This window comes from Mastigoproctus giganteus, chromosome 3 (genome assembly GCF_048544385.1).
Source record: "Mastigoproctus giganteus isolate SK-2022 chromosome 3, ASM4854438v1, whole genome shotgun sequence".
NCBI classification, from domain to species: domain Eukaryota; kingdom Metazoa; phylum Arthropoda; class Arachnida; order Uropygi; family Thelyphonidae; genus Mastigoproctus; species Mastigoproctus giganteus.
The window spans coordinates 217188296-217205732 of record NC_143577.1 but is presented as its reverse complement, the minus strand read 5'-3'; the positions used below and the strand labels follow the sequence as shown (position 1 = coordinate 217205732).

Below are 17437 nucleotides of genomic sequence, written 5' to 3'. Positions count from 1 at the left end.
TAAACCTCGTTACAAATAATAAACCCAGTTATTTTTTGTAAACCTAAGTGGATTACCTAGTGAGCACGAGAAAAAAAAAAGTTTGAAATTAATTTTAAGAAATGGTTTTGAACCAACGACTGTGACTGTAATAACGACAAGGACACGTAAAACGAAAGGGAACAAAATGATCGCGTAATTTTGCATTTTTTCTCTCTTTCTTCATCTACTTTCTCTTGCTCCTGTTGAAAGCAGTCCCTCTAATAGAATAATTTGGCCAAAAATAAAAATTAACAGACTCACTTCCAGATTTATGCGTGCGCATTTACTGACTGGTTTGAGTCTGTTACAAGAAACATCTCGCTTAATTCAATATATAAGTAAGTACATATCAGTATCAACTGATAAAATGTGCATACAGAAGATAATATGGGATTATCTATTATAATCGAGTTTGAGCGCGAGGGTAGCTTGTGCGGATGTAGCTTTTTGCCGCTTCTCGAACAGAGAAGTTTTTTCTAATTTATTTCTGTTTTATTAGCTTAAATTGGCATATTAACTTATTTTCTAGAGTAGCTTTATATTCCTATTTACGATACTTGTTTAAAGTAACTTAGATAGAGATTTTGTAGGTATTACTTAGTATCGGAAAGGGTATCAAATCCACGTGTTGACCGTTCGTAAATTGCCGCCATTGTAACGCGATACAAAATATCTCGAACTATATAGCATAAGCTTAATATAGTATAGTATAGTATATAATATTGTCAATTAATCAGATAATTAATCTTGTTGAACTTCATTGTCAATTAAATTGTACTTTTAACTATACATATAACGACTTAGGCTACGTAACATAAATAATTAGAAAAATAAATAATTAATACTTAACTTGATACGGAAGTTATATAAAGGGATTTCGTAGATAACACTCGATACTGAAACATAAATACAGGGTGTTTCAGTTAAACGTTTCAGAACTTCTAAGAGGGGTAGGGTACATCCTGACAACTCGAAATCATATAGCAATGTGGGGTCGGAAATGCTTTCCTGAAGCGGTGTTGTACACAGAAGCACCATAAAAAGAAAAGAGACCGTAAGTGAGAAATCGTTTTAATAATACATGAAAAGAAGCAAAAGGTACATGGATTAAAGTAAGTGTTCGAAGTTTCTTCCACGGGCTACAATGCACGCCTCACATCTCCGACGCATGGACATCCGAACATTCTGGAATACTCCAGGCGAATTTCGAATTTCTTGAACAAGAACGCCAAGTTAGTAGGATGGATGATTACACGAACGCAGAGTTAGCCGATATGCATTTGGCGTACGGGGCTGCAAATTGTAGTGGGCCAGCCGCACAGCGTTTGTACGCGGAACGATATCCGACGAGGCGTATTCCCAGTCATAATTTCTTTGCAAGACTGCACCAGAGGTTAGCTGAGAGAGGTTCATTTGAAAGAGCTGACAGGGACAGGGTAAGAACAGCACGGACTCCAGCCGTCGAACAGAATGTGCTGCAGCATGTACAGGGGAATCCAAGAACGAATACACGAGGTCTAGCAAACGCAGTCGGGGTTTCCCATTGCAGCGTCTGGAGGATTCTCCGAGAACAAGACGTGCATCCGTTTCACGTGCAGCGTGTCCAGACACAGCAACCGGAGGATTATGCACCTCGTATTGCTTTCGCACAGTGGTACCTTGGAAAATGTGCTACAAATCCCCTTTTTCCTGCTGAAGTGTTGTTTTCCGATGAGGCATCCTTCACAAGGGAAGGAATTTTCAACACGCATAACGACCATATCTGGGCGGTCGAGAACCCGCATGCAATACGACGTCGTGCAGCACAGATTCGATTTTCGGTCAATGTATGGGCCGGTATTATGGGAGATCACCTCATCGGACCTTACCTGTTACCGTGTCGTCTAACCGGACCTATCTACTTGATCTTTCTGCAGCAAGTATTGCCACAACTTTTGAGAGATGAACAGATTTCTGCATCGACGCAACAGACAATGTGGTTCCAACACGATGGAGCCCCTGCCCATTATAGCGGAGATGTTCGTAACTACCTGGATGTCACATTTGGTCAACAGTGGATCGGACGTGGTGGTCCCGTGCGTTGGCCTGCTCGGTCACCCGACCTATCATGTCTTGATTTTTATTTCTGGGGTCATATGAAATCGCTAGTTTATGACACCCCTGTTGACAATGCTGAGGAGCTGGTTGCAAGAATCGCAGTAGCTGCCGAAGAAATTCGAAATTCGCCTGGAGTATTCCAGAATGTTCGGATGTCCATGCGTCGGAGATGTGAGGCGTGCATTGTAGCCCGTGGAAGAAACTTCGAACACTTACTTTAATCCATGTACCTTTTGCTTCTTTTCATGTATTATTAAAACGATTTCTCACTTACGGTCTCTTTTCTTTATGGTGCTTCTGTGTACAACACCGCTTCAGGAAAGCATTTCCGACCCCACATTGCTATATGATTTCGAGTTGTCAGGATGTACCCTACCCCTCTTAGAAGTTCTGAAACCTTTAACTGAAACACCCTGTATAGCGTTATAACTGTGTTGGGATACAAGTTTAGGGTTTTAATTTTGTACTGAAATTGAAATTTTATTGAAATTAAATCGAAATCATGGCTCAAACCAGAGCAGCAAAGCAAAAGGTTCAAGCTAATGGGAGTGCTGTGGCTCAGAGGAGAACTGAGGGGGGGCAGTTTCCCTCTAAATCACAGATTTTTAAAATGCACTACTTGCTTGATGTTTGTGGACAGTCGGGTACGGGACATGATACTGCCATGGGGGGATGTCTTTGTTTGTGCGCGATGCAAGGAGTGTAAGGAAATCAGGCGAAAACTCAGCGTTGTTACGGGATTATATGAGAGCTTGAATTACAGGGTGGATGTCCTCGAGGAATTAAAAGTGAGGGCCCATCAAGCTCTCAGCTGCCCACACCAATGCCAGAGCTTGCACTTGGTCGCTGCACAACACAGCGGCAGCCCCCAAGGCAGAATGCGCTGGTCCCAAAGAAACTAGTAGTTGTTGGTGACTCTATTGTCAGAGAAACGGGGAACATGGTAAGTAAAAAAAGGATAGGTGGAACAGGACCAGGGTATGTCTACCAGGGGCAAAGGTTGATGACGTTGTAGAGCGGATATCATCTTTTAAGGGCACAAAAGGTGATATAGTTGTACACGTTGGCACTAATGATATTAAGAATAGGAGATCGGCAGAATTACTTAACAAGTACAGGTCACTGTTCAAAAAAAGCCGTGAATTATGGTTGAATTTGAAAGTGTCTGCAGTTCTGCCCAGATACGATAGGAAGGAGTATATGATGAGAGCCCTGTCGATCAATTCGGCCCTGGAAAGATTGTGCAGGGCTCACGGGATAGAATTTTTTTCAGCCTGGTCTGTACTTGTTAACAGGAGAGACTGCTTCTACAGCGATGGGATACACTTAAATAGAAAGGGTGCAAGAATGTTTGCTGATGCTATCGAGGCAGTGTTAGGTGGGTCGGAAAACTGCTAGACTGGGGGGATACAAGGACTAATAGATTAACAGTAGCCACTGGCAGAGGTGAAAGTGATTTTTGCACTGCTTCTATTGGAATGAGCAGCAGCCTGGAAAATAAGATGCAGGATATTTCAGAGACTGCTGGAAATTATCGGGGTACAAGTTTTTTTTTTTTTTTTTTTTTATGAGAACCCCAAACACGAGAGGTATTAGAACCTATAGTACTTAGTACCGTGCTTGGGTTGGACGTTGAGAAGCCGAAAGAAGATATTTGTTGATATTGGACTTGAAAACTTCTGAAGATTGTAATTTTCGGGAAATACGTATGAAGGAAGGTTGTTCCAGAAAACCGCAGTTGAATGAATAAATGAGGAAGATGAAAAGTTGGTTCTGTGGGTTTGAAGTTAAACAGTAAATGAATGTTGGCTGGTGGCGGCACGTGTTCGGACTGTTTTGAAAGAGAGAGCGGGAATTACAGAAGCCAATTCAGAAGAACAGTGCCCAATGAAGTATCTGTAGAATAGGCATGCAGCAGAAACAGTGCGTCTATGAGAAAGCGAGTGGAGAGACTCTGTTAGAGATGAATCATTAATTAACCTAACTGCCCTCTTCTGAATGGAATCAAGAAGCCTGAGAGAGGTTTTGGGGGCACCACCCCAGATGTGGGAACAATATTCCATGGCAGGGCGGATTTGCGATTTATACAGAGTGAGCAGCTGTTTGGAAGAAAAGTAACGCCTAGAGCGAAAGAGAAAACCAAGTTTTTTAGATGCAGAGGAAGCAATATTTGTAATGTGCTTGTGCCAAGAGAGATTAGAAGTCAGGGTAATCCCCAAAAGAGATATATCATTTTGCCTAGAAATCGGAGTGTCACTAAAGATAATCATAGGAGCAGAAGAATCCTTTTTGCGAGATATAAGACAAGACTGAGTTTTAGAAGGGTTGAAATCAACTAAGTTGTCTTTGCCCCACTGGAGAATTACCTGAATATCGGCATTTAAGGAATTGGCAGCAGATTTTCAAGAACTTGAAGCTGATTGAGCTGGACAAGGTTTCTCAAAATGGAAAGTTGAATGCAATGTGCTATCATCGGCAAAACTATGGATAGGATTTCCAGTCAATGGAAGAAGGTCATTGATATTCAAGAGAAAAAGAGTGGGGGAAAGAACTGAACCTTGGGGGACAACGGCATTAGTGGAGAAGTTAGAAGACAGAGAGCCATCTACCATCACCCTCAGTGAGCGATCAGAGAGAAAACTGGATAACCAATTACTAAAAACAGTTGGCAAACCATAAGATGGAAGCTTGTTTAGAAGACCTCTATGCCAAACACGACCAAAAGCCTTTGAGATGTCAAGAGCAACTACTTGTGTTTCACCGAACCTTTCCATTGAATTAGTCCATAAATGGGTAACATAAGCCAGAATATCACCAGTGGATCGATACTGACGGAATCCATACTGGCGATCGTTGATCAGACGGAAGGTTTCTAGGTAGTTTAAGAGTTGGCGGTTAATTGATTTCTCCATTACTTTAGAAAGAGTAGAAATAATTGCAATGGGACGATAATTGGATGGGAGGGATTTGTCATCCTTTTCAGGAACTGGCTCGATATCAGCAAATTTCCAAGCAGAAGGAAAAACACCTTTGGAATAAGAAAGTGAAAAAAGGCGGCAAAGAATAGGAGTAAGTTCAGGAGCACAGGTTTTGAGAACAAGTGGAGAAATACCATAAGGACCTGGAGCTTTCTTATCATCAAGATTCGTCAAAATCCTTCTGATATCCTTTTGATGGAAGACCACAGGAGGCATTGAATGGAGCATGTTGGGAATGGTGGAGGGTGTTTTACCAAGATCATTAATACATGAGCTCGAAGAAAAATGGGATGCTAGCAGGTCAGCTTTATCCTTGGCTGAAGTGACAACAGAACCATTTGGTTTGGACAGAGGTGGGAGCAGAGATGGGCAAAAGTTGCGGCCAATAGCTTTGGCAAGACACCAGAATGCTCGGCTACCATTAGGGCAAGAAGCAAGTTTTCTACTCTTAGCCTGTTCAAACTGTAGTTTGGACTGATTAATAACTGCTTTACAATTGTTGCGAACTTTGGTGTAGGCAGAAAATGAAACTGAAGAATTAGAAACAAGCCAATTACGATATGCAACATTCTTCTCTTGAACAGTCTTAGCACATTTATTGGAAAACCAAGGTTTAGATAAAGGACGAGATTTTAAAGTGGAGTGTGGGATAAAGGATTCCATTCCTGCAAGAATAATTTCACTGACACGATCTGAGCAAACGTTGACATCAGAAGTTTTGAAACAGTAATCAGACCAAGGAAAAGAAGAAAAGAAGGCTTGCAGGTCATCCCATTTTGCATTCTTGTAATGCCAAACAATACCAGGTTGGGAATAACCATGAGATAAAGGTTCCATTGGAGAAGAGGCAATCACCAAGTTGTGATCTGAAGTGCCTAAAGGACCTCTCACTTCAACCTTGTACTTAGAAGGGTTGTTTGTGAGAAAACGATCAAGCGTATTGGCTGTTGATTAGGATTGTCCGGTATTCTTGTAGGTAAATGAACAATCTGTGCTAGGTCATTAGTAATTGCAAAAGCCTCAGCATCTCGACCTGCTGGGTCGGTGTGACTAGAAAACGGAAGCCAGCTGGAGTTGTGAACGTTAAAATCACCAAGGAAAATTAACTCACTGTTAGGAAAGTTGGACGGGAGAAAGTCAAGTTGCAAAGAGAGGAAGTCAAAGAGCTCCAAGTGATCAGTGGAGTTGGGAGAACGGTAGAGACAACAGATGAATTTGACACAATGAGGTAGAGAGATTTTAAGCCAGAGAAGAGCAAAGAGAGGAGATTCCAAATTGCCAAGTCTCTGACAGCGAATATCAGAACGGACATATGCACAAGTACCACCTTTGAGGCGAAAAGAATCACACAGCGAATAATTTAGGCAACTGAGATGAGCATTTGTTGAATCAACCGATAACTGAGATTCTGTCAGAATATGATATCAAAATTATTTTTTGCGTCCAGTTCCTTAGTGACCACATCATAGAGCAGTGTCCATTGATTACCACTCTCTGCCAGTTCCCAATCAACCATCGTTTTATCCATTGTAGCAACTTACCCGTAATGCCATACCTCTCCAATTTGTACAGCAGTCTTCCATGTGAATAGAATCAAAAGCTTTCCTGAAATCCAAGTATATGATATCAAAATTATTTTTGGCATTCAGTTCCTTTGTGACCACATCATAGTATCCAATCAAATTAGTCAGACAAGACCTCCCTTTAACAAACCCATGCTGTGTCTTAATTATTACTGCAATCTTGTCTAGATGATCCAGCAATGCTTCTTTAATCAGTGGTTAAATTATTTTCCCCGGAACACAAGTTAAATTAATAGGTCTATAGTTACTTATGTCACGTTTTGAACCCCCCTTTGTGAATTGGTGATACATTTGCACACCTGAAATCCATGGGGACCTCCCCCGAGTCCAAGTAAGCTCTCATAATTATGGCTAAGGGTTTGCTTACTTCCTTTTGCTGCCTCCTTTAATATAACTGGATAGATCCTATCCACGCCAGGTGCCTTTTTTATGTTTAACTTCAACAATTTCTCTTCCACTTTGCTCTCAGTTATTACAAAATCACTTAGCTTCTTGTTAGAGTTTGATAAACTTCTGACACTCCTCTCATTGAATAACTAATCATGTGTGAATGTAGATGAAAAATACTCACTCAGTTTATCAGTTACCTTAGCATGATCATCAATAGTAAACCCATCTATGTTAATTGTTCCAATCTGATTCATCCCTTTCCTTTTATAGTTTACATAAGAAAAGAACTCTTTGCTGTTTTTCTTTGCATCCTTTGCCAAGGATTTCTCCTGATCTGCCTTCGCCTGCCTAACCTCCTTTGTGACTTGATTACAGACTAGTTTAAATCGACCATAGGCTTCTGTGTCACCAGATACTTTATATGCATCCCATACATTTTTCTTCTGTGCCACGAGTCTCATTAGTTCATCTGACATCCATTTAGGCCTAAACCTTGAACAGTATTTCTTAGTTGGAATGAAAAGCCTAGTAGCCTCCAAAATTAAGTCCCTGAAGTCTTTCCATTTAGAATTCAACGTTGGTAACATCATCAGTTGATCCCACTGTACAGAATTTAAAAACTGTCTGAGACCCGTGTAGTCACCTTTACGAAAGCAAAAGCCCTTCCCTTTAACTTTGACGGTAGTTATATCTTTAAATAATTCCCACATCAGTACATTGTGATCACTGTCACCCAGTGGTTCCTTTGTCTGCAAATTCTTAATGCATGAATAATCATTGCTGATAATCAGATCAAGAGTATTACTCCCTCTGTTTGTCCCTCGAACATGTTGCTGTACAAAACAGTCATCCAATTAATCCAAAAGATTCTTGCTAGTGTGCGAGTGACCATTCCACAAGTTCCAGTCAATATCTGGAAAATTAAAATCCCCCATTATAAGACATTCTGATTTACTGGCCCTCCCTATTTCTCTGCACAATTGCTCATTATACTCATCAGATTCATTAGGCCTGTAACACACACCTACTCTCATTTTTCCTTTCCCAGTGCTTATTTCACACCAAACAGACTCAACATTGTATTGTCCACCAAATTTAATTGGATGCATTTCCTTATATTTTATGTGTTTCTTAACTAACAGCATATTCCCTCATCCTTTCCTGTCCTGCCTCTCCTTTCTGTACGCAGTGTACTTACCAAATTCCAATTCTGCACTGCTTATTACTGTGTGACACCACGTCTCTGATATCCGAACAATATCTGCCTTTGATGTCTTGACTAGCACTTCAAGCTCATCAAATTTATTAATTATACTCCCATCATTGGTGTACATGCAAATATACCTGCACTTGTTTCTACTCTTAGTTTCCCTAATACAGCCCATGTATTTATTTGTTCCACCATGATTCCAAACAGTCCTGGAAATCTTCATTGCCTTGCTTTCCATGCTGCTGCTAATTCTAATAGAAGCTGTGCAAGAATCACTTTTGCCTCTGCCTGTGGCCACTGTTAACCTTTTAATCTGTGTATCCCCCCCCCAAGCTAGAAGTTTTCCGACCCACCTAACTCTGCCTCGATAGCATCAGCAAATATTCTTGCACCCTTTCTATTTAAGTGTACCCCATCCCTGAAGAAGCAGTCTCTCCTGTCAACAAGCAAAGACCAGGCTGAAAAAATTCTACCCTTGAGCCTTGCACAATATCTCCAGGGCCTAATTAATCGACAAGGCTGTCATCATATACTCCCTCCTATCGTGACTGGGCAGAATTGCAGACACTTTCACGTTCAACCCCAACTCGCGACTTTTTTTCAACATTGACCTGTACTTGTTGAGTAAATGTGCAGATCTCTTACTCTTAATGTCATTAGTTCCAACGTGTACAACAATATCACGTTTTGTGCTCTTAAAAGATATCTGCTCTACCGATGGCAGACATACCGTCTCCTTGACAATAAAGTCACCGACAATAACTAGATCCTTTGGGACCAGCGCATTCTGCATTGGAGATTGCCTTTTTGTTGCCTGATGCCCAGGAATGAGCTCTGCCGTTGGGCTGGGCAGCTGAGAGCTTGATGGGCCCCTGATATTAATTTCTTCGAGGGCATTTACCCTACACCTCAAGCTCTCATAAATGCCCATCAGAACGCTCAGTTGGCGCCTAATTTCTTAACACTCTAGACACCTAGTACACACAAAGGCATCCTTCTTGGCTAGATCATGTTCTCTTATCTTTTTATTTCAGAAGATTTAGGAGAAGTCCGGTTGGCCTGCCTCCCTCCCCAAAATCCACTCATGCACACCTTCTCGATGTTACGCCCTGTTACGTCACTTAGATGGTAACGAACATGTAGAGTTGTTCTCTTCAAGACGCCTGGTCAGCTTGAATAGGAAAAGACCAAACTCTCCAGCACATGACAGCAGGACGAAACAAATGGCCGTCAGTCCCCAACGGCTTTCACTCCGATTCTTCTTATGGCAGCGAGAGGATCAGAGTGGAAGCAGAGGGTGCTAAGAATCTCTGGGTGCGACCATGCTGCCATGTACGGAAACTGAACTTGGCCTGTTACAACGTAAGATAGCTCATCGGTGAAGACAGGATATTAGAGCTGGAAAAGGAATTAGAAAATGTGAATTGGAATATCATCGGTTTGGCTGAAACAGGAAGAAATGAATCACTTATAAGTTTATCAAGTGGAAATCTGCTGTACACCAATGGAAACAGTGAAAGGAGGGAAGGTGGAGTTGGGTTTCTGGTCCATAAAGATATAAAAAACAACATTTTTGAATTCAAAAGTACATCACCAAGTTGTCAAGACTACTAATACTTAGGATTTCTAAGAGGTACAAGCTAAAGGTTATAATGATTTATGCACCAACATCGAGCCATATGATGATGAAGAGGTTGAAGAAATGTATAGCGAAATTGAGAGTCTTCTGGATGAACAGAAAAACACTACACAATCATTATGGGGGCCTTCAATGCTAAGCTCGGAAAGAGAAAAAACAGCACAAAAAGAGGAACTATAGGAAATTTTGGAATTGGTGAAAGATATGAAACAGGTGAAAGACTTCTGGAATTTGCAGAATCTCGAGGAATGTCAGTATGAACATTTTTTTCAAGAAAAGGGTGAACAGAAAGTGGACATGGAAGAGTCCAAATGGATTAACAACTAATGAAATCGACTTCATCTTCACTAGCAGAAGATATATCGTGAATGATGTTACTGTCCTGAAAAGGTAAATGGTGGAAGTCACCACCGAATAGCAAGATGCACACTTGATATAGAGGTACAAATGATGAAGGAAACAACACCGACACAATAACGGAAGCAAAACGCTACAGAGGGACTTTATTCAAAAATGGCAACATAGCACTGACTGCCATGATACAGATGCATCACTGCCAAAGATGGGACAAAGGGAAGAGGGGGGCTCCACAGTAGGAGATATGGCCACCCCTGATGTCGATGCAGGCTTTGCACTGCCTGTCCATACTTAGAACAATGTTTTTAATAAGTTCTTGCGGTAACATCGTCCATTCCTCTGTCAGTGCCATCTTCATCTGGTGAACATTTTCTGGTGGGTGTGTACGTGCCCCTACGCGTCTCTCCAGAGCGTCCCACATGTGTTCGATGGGATTTAGATCGACGGAATCGGCAGGCCAATCCATACGAACAATCCTCACTTTCCAAAAACATATCAACAGCTGCAGTGCGACGGAGTGTGGCGTTATCATCCATAAACACGAAATAAGGGCCAATGGTATCTCGGAACAGACGCACATGAGGAAGGATTACCTCAGTACAGTAGCGTGCACCAGTTACAGTATCGCCTTTCAGTATCTGGAGTTGTGTACGTCCATCCAAGATAACGCCTCCCCAGATGAGAACACCTCGACCGCCACATCGATCCCTTTCAGTGATGTTTGTGGGGTGATACGGTGTGCCAACCTCTCACCAGATTAGCTGACGTCCAGAATCGCTGCTTAGACTGAATCTACTCTCATCAGTAAAGAGTACCTTATCCCAATGCGCTGCTGTCCATTCCTTCTGTTCGATGTACCACTGTAAACGGTGTCTCCGATAGGCAGGTGTTAAAGGGACACAGCGTACAGGCGTCGGGCAAACAGTCCACCTTTTTGGAGTCGCCTGGCCACAAAGGTGTCCGTTCCCTCTTGTCCGATAGGAGTATATAGCGGTCAACATTGGGCGTTGTTTTTCGTGGACGACCACCACTGGTCCTTCGAACAGCTGTACCTGTCGTTCTGAAAGCCGACCACGCACGTGAGACGATGCTATGGGCGATACCTAAGTCTACAGCCACACTCCTCCCAGTTCGACCTTCCTCGAGCTTCCCAATTATTCGACCCCGGGTAAAGTTATACAGATGTGTCTACTGGCCATTTCGTTCTCTGTAGCACTATGAAACCAATTGAACGTCTGTAACAGTCGTGCTCACCATTCGGTAATTTGCACTTAACTCCTGAAGTGCTGCTTTTATCTGTTTATGTGAACCTTCTCATCACGATTCAAATTTTTGCATGTGCACCAGCTTCTACTGAACGGCCACAGTTATGCAAATTTCCACAGGCTGTTTCGTTTGATTTTGTGGTTGTAACCTTTAGAAATAGTGTTGGTCCTTAAGTTTTGTTGCATAAGAAAGGAGATAAATCAGAAATTGGAAATTATAGACCAATTAGCTTGTTATCCCACATCTACAAGTTGTTCACAAGGGTCATTACTAACAGATTAGAAAGAATACTTGATGAGAATCAACCGAAAGAGCAAGCTGGCTTTAGGACAGGATTCTCAACTATGGATCACCTTCACGTAATATCACAGCTAATGGAGAAAGCAAATGAATATAAAACACCATTATGCCTGGCATTTGTGGATTATGAAAAGGCATTTGACTCCATACAGCATAAGGCAATGTTTCGGGCACTGGAAAGACAAGGCATGGATACCCCAATTATGATTTTGAAGAAAATATATGAGAATGCTACCTCCTTTATTAGACTAGACAACGACAGTAGTAAAATTAAAATTGAGAAATGAGTTCGAGAAGGAGACACAATATCTCCGAAGTTGTTTACTGCTGCCCTTGAGGAAGCTTTCAGAAGATTAGACTGGTCGCAGAAAGGAGTCAATGTGAACGGAGAGTACCTAAACCATTTACGATTTGCAGATGACATTGTGGTCATAAGCCACGATCCCAAAGAATTAGAGGAAAATCTTAATCAGTTATGCACAGTTAGTAAGTATTTTGGACTAAAGATGAATATGGCTAAAACAAAAGTAATGATGAACAAGTATGCCACAGAAAGGGAAATAATGATTGAAGGAGCAGTAATTGAAAAGGTGGAGTCATATACTTATCTGGGACAAGTTATTAGCTGTAATAATGATAAGTGGCTGGAAGTCAAGAGAAGAATAAATTTTGGATGGATAGCATTCAAGATGTACAGGGTGTCTCAAAAATACACGGCTTAACTTCAGGAATGAGTTCCTCATATGTAGACAATAAAAATATTTTATATCAACATAGTTCCGGAAATGCTTATTTCCGAGTTTTGAAGGTCTGTCTTTGACACTTAACTGTTCACATCACCTTATAGTAATTGTTCAAAATATCCACCTTCTGCCTGAATACAGGCCTCACATCGGCACCTCATGGACTCGCCAAGACGATGCCAAATTCCTGGCATGTTTCGTATTGTCTCACAATCTGCCACAATTCGATTGCGGAGAGTTTCCACATCAGCTACCGGAGTCGAATACACCAATGACTTTAAATGGCCCCACAAGAAGAAATCTAGTGGTTTTAAATCAGTTGAGCGTGGAGGCTAGGCAGTTGGTCCACCTCTACCTATCCACCGACCAGGAAACTTTCTATTCAGGTAATTGCGGGCTAGGTGGCTGAAATGTGCGGGGAGCCATCGTGCATGAAGTGTGCTTGCGGGAGATAAGACATTCCGGTTAATAACTGGGGAACCAGCATTTCCCGAACTATGTTGATATAAAATATTTTTATTGTCTACATATGAGGAACTCATTCCTGAAGTTATGCCGTGTATTTTTGAGACACCCTGTATAGTCACATACTGACGAGCAATATCTCAATTTGTCTGAAACGTAAAGTAATGAACCAATGTATACTCCCCACCATGACTTATGGAAGTGAAATTTGGGCACTCACCAAAAGAATGGAAGAGAAGCTGAGAACTACACAGCGAAGAATGGAACGAATTATATTAGGAATCAGACTGTTAGATAAGAAGAGAAACAAATGGATTAGGCAGCAAACTCAAGTAAAGGACATTCTTATCAAAACTAAAGAACTAAAATGGTCTTGGGCAGGACACATAGCTTTAAGACATGATGACAGATGGACTAAGAAAATAACAAAATGGTACCCAAGAGGAGCTAGAAGGAAACCTGGAAGACAACGACGGAGATGGACAGATAAAATCCATGAGTTTGTGGGTAGTAAATGGATGGCCATTGCACAAAACAGAAGGAACTGGAAAGTTTCTGGAGAGGCCTTCATCCTGCAGCGGATTGAAAATGGCTGATGATGATGACGAACTAGGATGCTCTCCGTGTTTAATTTACTCAATCAATTTAAAGCCTTACACTTCAATCAGGTCTCCTTGCAGGTGTCTAGTTTCGCGATGCTGTAGTTTGCAGAACTGAAGTCTTTCTTTGTACGAGTACCCTTTTGTGCCTCTGACCACTCTTGTTGCTCTTCTCTGCACCCCATTCGAAGAGATCCACATCCTTCCTAAAATGAGGCTTCCAGACCTGTATGCAATACTCAAATGGCCTAATCATTGCCTTATACAACGGGATAATCACCTCCTTTTCCCTGCTGGTAAAATTCCTGTATCATTGATAGAATTTCATGAGCTGTCGTAGCAGCCTGTCTATACGGTTGAGAAAACTTCAAGTCAGACTGTACAATTACCTTCCCCGTCATTTTCTTTCACCATTACCTTAAGTGCGATACTACTTAATTAAAAGGCGCCTCCGTAGCCAGGTGAGAAGGAGCAGCAGTGCGTAGCACACGCTTCTTGATTAGACCGAGGTTCGAGCCCGTCACCACCAAATACGGAGGATGCGGAAAGGTCAGGGAATGACCACTGCATATTCCGGAGCAATATGGCCTTAGTGGCTAATGCTCCTAAAAAAAAAAAACCAAATAACTTAATTAAAAGCATTTTAGGGCTAAAACTTCAGGTTGTGTAAAGGTTAACTGACGTACAGGTTAGTGCAAATGTATCATTTTAGTACGCAGCAAACTACTCAAGTAGCTAAGAGTTGGCATTATTTAAGTATATCTCATATTGTGAATGAGTTCATAACTTCACAACACAAAATTTGTGTTGTGAACAGAATCAGCAATCAGCAATCTCCAGGATGGCTGCCTCGGGGTGCCCGTCCACTACCATCGGTATGTGGATCAGAACCAGCAAGAGGGATTCGTACTATCAAGCTAGGAGAAATACTGGCCAAAGCCTGCCCCCCCCCATCTCTGGTGGCCAAAGCCAGAGGGGGAAAAAATGGAAAAGATTATCTAACACGTAGATTAACTTTCTTCATACTTAACCTTCCTTGAAAAAAAAATCCAGTGGAAGGATAGTCATAATATAACCACTATACGAGCCGCAAGAGAAAAGTTATAGCAATAGAAGCTATATATTTCTTCTACTACTATTTTCAAGTATTGCTGCAGCATGCAAAAGTTCTTTGAGTTAGAACGTATTTTCTGTCTCTTTTTAAAAATAAATCATTGCTTAGCAGCACGTTTGACATTGGATTGTTTAACAAAGGTTTTGAAAAATAACACCGCTACAAAATTGCTCTTTAATCAGTTGGACACAGTTTGTGCATCCATAAAACGACAAACCAAATAGATTTACCAATTTTAACACACACAAAGCACTGCCTTTTGTTAATTGAGCCATGCTATATCAGTTGCCTTAAACAACAAACACGTAAATTCCACTTAACACTAAGTAACTGTACCGGAATATAAAAAAGAAACTAAAAATAGTTTTAAAATATGAAAATAGATTATGAGCACATTTCTGAGGTTCCCAGGACTCAAAGTGACCGCTCCACAAGCCTTATGGTTGCACAAATTCTGCATAAATGCCATTATTTATTATACCCTTATATTCCACCTTAGTTTCAGTGAATGGATCATTTCTTCACCTTTAGAGGTGGGTTCCACGCATTCCTTACGCTTGTATTTATGGTTTAAATTATCATACTGTATATAGTAAAATGGATAAAACACGCCAGCTTTGCAATTCCATTTCCACACATTGATGACAACTGATAATGTTAATGAGTTGCAAAAACTGGATGTGGCGATTCATATTGTGTTTAGATTCAGCTTCCTGAATCTATAGCAAATTCTCCAGCTTATAACGCACTACACGGTTGGGATACCTTTCACTGGTGTTTACAGCAACACGACGTGGGGCTCAGGTTATGCTTACTACCAGTTACAAAAGGAAGAAGTTGTCACAACGCTTCCTCTCCATTTAGTAGTGTTACTGTTCATTAATCAAGCCGCAAAATGCCGCGCGTGCCCTTCATGGCGACTTGTGAAGGACAAACAATGGACAACCTGACAATCGAAACAAAGCCTTTTCCGGATGGGGACGGTGAACCTGTAGTAGCCCAAGTGAATAAAGAAAACAAGCATTTTATTTTTACAGAAATTTTATTTTTATTTTTATTGAAACAATGACGGTTTTTCTTTTCAAGTTTAAAGAAAAAAAAATTCAAATAACGCTAAACTTCTTTAAAGGAAAATACGTAAATTGCAGATGCTAATAAATACGAGATTTTTTTTTTTTTTTTTTTGGTTTTGCACTTAAAAATAATAAAATAAAATATTTTTTTTTCACAAGGTTTAGAGTTATATTCCCTCAAAGTAATTTCCAGAACTCTATATAACTTTATTACAGACATAAGGGATCTCATGATACCATCAACATCCTGCTTTTATCGAAGAGTGGCAAGGGGGAGATCTGCTGCTCGCATATGCAGCCATTTCGAGATCCACAATACTGTTGATGGTACACAATCAAACTCAAGCCAGTTCCTGTATTGCTCATCCTATCGACATCCAGTCAATAGCTATGAGATGCATTTTCAGTCTGCTCATTGATGAGGTAGATATTTAGCATGTAGTTCGTCTTGCAGATATTTATTTATTTATTAATTTAAGGTTGTCCCAGCTAACCTATGGAAACCCTGCTGAAATTTACAGATAATTTAGCGGTACTCCAATATACACTCTCCCCTGTTTGCCCAACTACAGGGAGGGAAGGGCTGACATAGCCAAAACAGATACAAATGAAAAAAAAAAAAAACACCCGAGAATAATGAAATTACACGAAAATAAATATTAGACAGAGTCCAAACTCCAGTTTTAGCTCATCTGCTCAGAGCCTATCGGTACTAGGAATTATGTTTAAGAAAGCCAGACAAGGAGCTGGAGTTCCAGTGGATAGACAAACACCATAAAGAACTGTGTCTGGACAGCACCATGAACTGCCAAAGAATGTCCATTGTAGATAGAAAACATTTATGATATGAAACTGGAATTTGAAGCAGACACACCTACCCAAATTCAGGAACAGAATACCACATCCTTGCACTAAAGTGAAATTCTGTTCTATAGCATAGCACAATACTTTCATGTGAGGAATATGAGCTGTGTAACCTAGCTGAGCATCAGTATTGCACATCCCCTCCATACCTGTTTTCGCAGCTGAGATTCAAGTCTATCCAAGACCCTGACTTCCAGTTCACAAGAATCTAGTCTTCTGATCCGCTGTAGCAATATGTTCCACTAAGAGGAACTCCCAGTTTTCCCGACAAATAGATCTAATCCTACCAGAAGACATAGGATTTATTATTATTATTATTATTATTATTATTATTATTATTATTATTATTATTATTATTATTATCTGTTTATTTCCATAAGGAACCACCCCGGGACGGCAAAGTGCCAGGAGGGTGCTAAGTACATATCAGGGTACGAGATACTACGTGCAATTAGTTACATATACTGTACACGTAGTCTCGTCCCAAAATATTTTGTACACATTTTATGTTTAATACATACAGTATTTACACATTTATGATTGTGTACAAACATTATACAGCTCATATATTTACAATTCATTAATAATTCCACATATAACACCTATTTACATAACTGTTACAGAAGGTGTATTTTTCCGGTCAACAATTATTATTGTTCTTAAAGCAGAAAGTTTCTCTTTTACTCTCAATTCTTTGGTACTTTGCAGCCGATTCATATTTCGGTAAATCTGTACGAA

At 40.7% G+C, this 17437-nt stretch overlaps 1 long non-coding RNA gene across 1 annotated transcript in view; it reads left to right on the top strand.

Moving 5' to 3' along the window:
- LOC150088717 (uncharacterized) overlaps positions 1 to 16249 on the top strand; it is a 78340-nt gene extending 62091 nt beyond the window's left edge. The window contains exon 3 of the long non-coding RNA XR_016546797.1: positions 16052 to 16249. This is a non-coding gene — a long non-coding RNA (uncharacterized LOC150088717). The remainder of the gene's footprint in view (positions 1 to 16051) is intronic.
- Positions 16250 to 17437: the final 1188 nt, after the last annotated feature.